Genomic DNA, 6000 nt, shown 5'->3' on the forward strand with positions numbered 1-6000 from the left:
CTGACTTGTTCAATCCATTCATTTCCATAGTTACACACATTTTAGAGCATCGCTTATGTAATTTGATGAAACTGGGTGAGGCACTTACCTGTGCGACCATGGATGTGATTTTTCTCATGCTTCAGGATGAGAGGTGATGGATCCACTTGCTGCTGCTTCATGCACAGGCACGGGAGCTCCCTTTTATTGACTGCTGCTGGTTTCAAGACCGGTTTCCTGGCTGTGGATGGTGCATGCGCCGGCTTCATGAGTTGCAGGTTCCTTCATGGTGTGTGCTCTAGCCGGATCAATTGCTACAGGATTCCTGTAGGACATCCTGTAGCCATTTCTCCCCCTAGGGTGCATGCCGAAATAGTGGAGTCACGTTCACAGGTGCAGGGTCCTCATATTGCCTTGATAGGTAAAGCTTTGAGCCTCTGCATGCTTTATTTCCCACTTAAAAATATTTCTTTTGAGAGTCCAACATTCTGGTATGACTGTGCATGCATTTCAATCATGTGGCAGCAATGATGGTGAAAGGAGGTGAGAACAGTGGGGGATGGAGAGAAAAAATTGGTTGCATGCCTCCTTATTGGACTTCGAGCTTCAAATTATTCTACATAGTCGGTCCTGGCCCGTCCAAAGATTCTAGAGGATGTTTCCTATAGAAATACAGAACTTCCTGTAGAAAGTCCTGTAGCTTCCTGTAGAAGGCTAAACTATGACCAGATTGTGCCCAAACCTTGGAAGAGATGAGTGTTTCTGGAGGGAGTGCTGGTGAGGTCGCCTGGTAGCATGGTAGGGACCCTTGTCCTTGAGTTGAGAGGCCTCCTTTTTGCATGGAATACCTGCAACCTGCATTCATTTCCAAAGATTAAGCCTGTTTTTTCTGTTTCTGCCTCCTTCTTTTTCTTTTCTTTTTTCTTTTTCTTTGTTTCTTTTTCTTCTTCCCTTTTTTTTTTTTTTTTAGGAGACAGCAGGGGTGCCTCAATGAGGTTTTCACCCCTACCATCTGCCTTGGGTGTCTCAGAGAGGTTTTCACCCAAAGGTCTTTTTATTCCAATTCTTTTTTAGAGAGACAACAGGGGCGCCTCAATGAGGTTTTCACGCCTACCATCTGCCTTGGGTGCCTCAGAAAGGTTTTCACCCAAGGATCTCTTTTATTATTATTATTATTATTATTATTATTTTATGACGCTCAGGGTATGCCCAAAACAGAGGCAGAACCCTTCTCTATGACCAGCACTGATTTTTCCACAGTTTTGATGAACTCTTGCCTCGAAAGAGGTTTCCTGTAGATCTTTAGTCGATGCCCATTGACGAGCATGGGGATGGCTTCCTCATCAATGGTCCGAATAAGGATAGACCCATTTTCGTTACACTTCTCCACTGCATATGGTCCTAGCCATCTTGTCCTCAGCTTCCCCTTGAAATCCTTATGTTTGGAATCATACAGCAGCGCCCAATCTCCCGGTTGGAATTGCTTGTCATTGAGGTGTTGAGTGGAGAAGGGCCTGCATTCAGTGTTCATCTAGCCCATTCAGCTGCAATAACCTTTCTTGTTGGGCATGGCTGAGACCTAGGTCCAGCTGAGCTGCCATCCTCAATGTGTTGTACTCGAACTCAATTTACAGCAAAGCTCTCTTCCCATAGACCAGTTCATAAGGTGTGAAGCCAGTTGTGGTCTTCCAAGTGGTGTTGTAAGCCCAAGTGGCCTCAACCAGACGATCTGCCCAATCCTTTCTGCTGCTGCTCACCACCTTAGTCAAAATCCCTTCTAATGCTCTATTGGTGACTTCCACCTGCCCATTTGCTTGAGGATGATACGGGGTGGAAGTCCTATGCTTGATCTTGTGATGAGGAAGCAAGTCTTCAATTAAGTTGGAGGTGAACTGGCTTCCTTGATTGGTGACTAACTCTCTTGGGTAGCCAAATTTGTAGAAGATGTTTTCTCTTAAAAACTTAGCCACCTTTTCTTCTGTCGCTGCTTTGATTGCCTTGGTTTCCGCCCACTTTTTCAGATAGTCTGTGCACACAATGATGTAATACCTTTGCCTTGAAGGAGGATTGATAGGACCCACAAAATCCATACCCCACTTCTCAAATGGTTCAAGAGTCACTTGAGGTTGGAGAGGCATTTCGTCCCTTGGGGTCGGCTTCCCCATCCTTTGGCATCGGTCACATTGGCTGATATATCTCTTGACATCTTGATGAAGCGTGGGCCAATAGTAGCCTTCCTGTAGAATTTTGAAGGTAGTCCTCTTGGCTGCAAAATGTCCTCCACAAGGCCCATCATGAAAGGTTAGGAGGATGTCAAAGACTTCCTCCTCCCTTACACAACGCCTTAAGATCTGATCGGGGCCAAGTTTGAACAGGTTGCCCCCGATCCAAGTGAATGAGGCACTTTTCCTCACAATTCTGCTTTTCTCTTTTGAAGATAGATGCAGAGGGAACTGTGCTGAGACTAGATAGTTTGCTATATTAGCAAACCATGGAGAGAGTACCGAGATAGCAAACAGATGTTCATCTGGCATCTAGTCGTCCACTGTTCCATCTTCACCTGCAGGTAAATCCAGTCTAGACAAGAAGTCAGCAACAACATTTTCTTTACCTGGTTTGTCAACGATAGTCAAATCAAACTGCTGCAGTAGAAGTAACCATCTAATAATACGAGCATTCACATCTGGTTTATTCATTAAATATCTAATTGCAGCATGATCAGTATGTACAAATGTTTGATAGCCAGTGATGTAGTGTCGGAACTTGTTCAGGGCATGGACCACGGCCAAGAACTCTTTCTCAGTTACAGTATAATTCATTTCTGCCTTGGATAAGTTTTTGCTGACAAAGTATATGGCATATGGGAGTTTTTGTTCAACCTGTCCTAAGGCTACCCCTATGGCTTTGTTCGAGGCATCAGTGTGGATGTGGAAAGGTAGGGCCCAGTTTGGACCTCTCAATATCGGGGCGGACACCAACTTGTCCTTTAATTCATTCAGAGCCCTTTGACAGTCGTTCGTCCATTTGAACTCAACATCTTTTGCTAAGAGGCCAAACAGTGGCGAGGCTAGCTTACTAAAGTCTTTAATAAATCTTCTATAATATCCTGCTAAGCCTAAGAAACTCCAAACATCTCTTACCTTCTGAGGAGGTGGAGCCTTTTTGATGAGAGCAATTTTATTAGGATCCACCTGCAATCCTTGGCGAGAAATGGTATGTCCTAGCACGGTTCCTTCAGTCATCAGGAATTCACATTTTTCAGGACTAAGGGACAGGTTCATCTCAATGCACTTGGTTAGAACTTTTCCCAGATTGGACAATGCTTCCTGGAAGTTGGACCCATAAGGAGTGAAGTCATCCATATAGATTTCCACCGAATCATGGACCAGCTCAGAAAAGATGCTCAATACTGCTCTTTGGAAAGTGGCAGGAGCATTGCATAGCCCAAAGGGAAGGACTCGGTAAGAAAAGGTACCCCAAGGACAAGTGAAGGTGGTCTTATCTTGGTCTTTCGGGCTGATTTGGATCTGGTTATACCCACTGAACCCATCTAGGAAAGAGAAAAACTTCTTCCCCGCCAGTCCATCCAACACTTGATCTATGAAAGGCAGAGGAAAGTGGTCTTTCTTGGTGGCTTTGTTCAGTTCTCGGTAGTCCACACAGATTCTCCACTTTTCATTTTTCTTGGGTACCAACACCAGAGGGGACACCCACTCGCTATCCGAGATGGGGTAGATGAATCCTGCATCCAACAGTTTTTGCAATTCTTCTTTGACAATGTCCTTAAGGGCTGGATTCATTCTCCTCTAAGGTTGTCTGACTGGTTTACAATCTTCTTTGATGTAGATGTGATGGGTACAGACCGAAGGATGGACTCCTTTCATCTCCTTATAGCTTCAACCAAAAGCATCTAGATGACTGGCCAACAGACTATACAGCTCCTTTTCCTGGGAAGGAGATAGGGAGGAGCTGATCTTTAACGTTCTCTCGGGGCCAAACTCCACATTTTTGACTCTAGGGGAGATTGGATCGGTCACACAAAGGTCCACTAAGGTGATAGCTTGAGTATCCTCCACCAATTTCTCTAAGGACAATGCACTGGGAGGCGGATTCTGAATCAAGGTCTCAATCAAATCATCCTCGGTTTGAGGACCTCCCCTGGTGGTTTCTAAGGTGCACAAGGGTGCAGAGTACACCTCATCCTCTTCTCCTTCTTCCAACCAAAGTGGTAAGTCATGCTATAATAGAAGTTGGGCAGGAGGATATAGGACTAGCTGCTTGGACCTAGGACCATTTTTGATGGTCATGTTTCCTGCTCGGCAGCTTATGTAAGCATCCGCAGTGGCTAACCAAGGTCTTCCCAAAATAAGGGGGTATCCAGTAAGCTTTGCCTTTGGTTGAAGAACCAATAAATCCGCAGGGTACTCCCAAGAGTCAACAGAGACCAAGACATCCTCCACAATCCCTTCGGGAGTCATGGTGGAGTGATCTGCCAACTGCAGGACCGTCGAGGTCTTCCTTAAGGAACCCTGAAGGTTGAGTTTGAGCATGGTATCCCTGGTCATCACATTAATGGTAACCCCTAAATCAATCAAAGTGTGGGGTATGATGGTGCCATTGATGTGGACATCAACTACAGGACTCCCAGGATCCAAATACTTTGGACAGATTACTTGCCCCAACATAAGATCAGACAGTTGTCCTATGACATTGATGGTTGAGGCATCTCTTTTTTGCCTGCCTGGGTGCCTGAAACACTTTTCCTTAACCAATTTTTTGTATATCGGTACATCTTTGATGGCTTGGAGAAGTGGTATTTTCTCACACAACTGTTTGAGTTCTCCCAGAAGCTCATTCTCCTCTGGGTCGGGTTGTGTGGTTACTGTTAGTCTCTCAGGAAAGGGTGGAGTGGCCTTGGGTTCACTTTCCTGTTTATCTTCCTCGTCCTCTGGGGGAGGAGGTTGGCGATCTGGAAGAGTCTTTCCGGATCGCAGGTTGATCTCCTGGATCTCCACAGCATAGGTAGGGCATGTTGTTTCCCCAGTATATACCTGCTGGGCCTGTCGGTTGTTAGGATTCGGGTTCGGTTGAGTAGGCATTTGGGGTTTTCTTGGAGGAGCAGGAGATAGTGGTTGTGGTTGAGCTGGTGGTGGAGGTAAAATGGCGGGAGGAGTGTTGTATTGGGGCCTCCACCTCGGTTGAGGTGCATTCCACTGAGGCTGTGGCTAGACATGGGAGTGAAACGAATGAGTAGAGGGCTGAGTATGGTATTGAGGTGGGTAAGACCATGGAGGAGGCACAGACCAGGAAGGATGAGCAGGGGGACCCCAAGAAGGCGTAGGAGCAGATTGGTTGGGGCTATAATAAGCTTGGGATGTCCCTTGCATCCCCTGCTGGTAAGGTCTAGGTCCATGCAGCCTCCTTTGGTTGAGGAAGTAGAGAGGTTTAGTGGGTGCCTTAGTTCCTTGGTACATGGCCTTAAACCCAGGTAAGGTTGGGCATTGGTTTGTGGGGTGGTCCTCGTCACAAACGAAACATACCTCAACCGAGTGTAATGGACACTCGTTCTTAGGGTGCTTCCTTGTACACCTAGGACAGAAGATGGCCAAAGCCCTCTCAACTTCCTCTTTCTTTTGCTGGATTCGGAATGTATCAAGTTGCATGGCAATGGTCTGTCTCACCTCACTTTTGAGGTCCTCCAGCGGATTAACAAACTCATGCTTGGAGAAAGTAGTACTGGCTGAAAGGGGGTTTCCCCTGCCTCTTTTCTGAGCTGCCCTAGAGTGGTTTCTAAACACAGTCTTTATATCCTCATAAGGTAGTTGGTAAATATCTCCTCCAGCTAGCATGTGAAGGGTATCTAAAAGGTCTTCAGGTACTCCTCAGAGCAGGAGCAACTTGAGAGATTCAGGGTCAAGTGTGCACCTGGCCCGTTTATAGCTAAGTTGGAACCTTTCCTCATAATCTTCTAAAGACTCATCATTTCCCATGGTCATCCGAAAGATTTCTCCCTTGGGTTCC

The sequence above is a fragment of the Pinus tabuliformis genome, chromosome 1_2 (assembly GCF_031772625.1).
Source record: "Pinus tabuliformis cultivar Carrire ecotype Pingquan chromosome 1_2, CPIR1, whole genome shotgun sequence".
NCBI classification, from domain to species: Eukaryota; Viridiplantae; Streptophyta; class Pinopsida; order Pinales; family Pinaceae; genus Pinus; species Pinus tabuliformis.